Here is a 374-nt window from a genome sequence, read left to right as displayed (position 1 = left end):
CACAGCAACCTCAAACTCTTAAGCTCAAGACATCCTCTTGCCTCAGCCTCTCTAGTAGTCAGGACTATAGGCGCCTGCCACAATGCCAGCTAGTTTTTCTATTTTTAGTAGAGCTTTTGATCTGGTTGGTTTTGAACTTCGGAGCTCAAGCAATCAGCTCAAAGTGCTAGGTTTTCAGGGGTGAGCCACAAAGCTGGGCAATAACAGCTGTCCTAATGGGTGTAAAGTGTTTTATTCACTTTTAATTACTCCTCCCTTCACCCTCTGCTGGAGGATGAATGTAGATGCCTTTTACTTTGTGTGGGATTTGCTTATGTAGAGCAAATTCTTTGAGAGAACAGAGAAAAGCTATATATTATAAATTTGTCTACTTT

This window comes from Otolemur garnettii, unplaced genomic scaffold, assembly GCF_000181295.1.
Source record: "Otolemur garnettii isolate 467f Iridium unplaced genomic scaffold, OtoGar3 scaffold00047, whole genome shotgun sequence".
NCBI classification, from domain to species: Eukaryota; Metazoa; Chordata; class Mammalia; order Primates; family Galagidae; genus Otolemur; species Otolemur garnettii.
The sequence above is the reverse complement of the archived record's forward strand: the minus strand, read 5'-3'. Positions refer to the sequence as shown.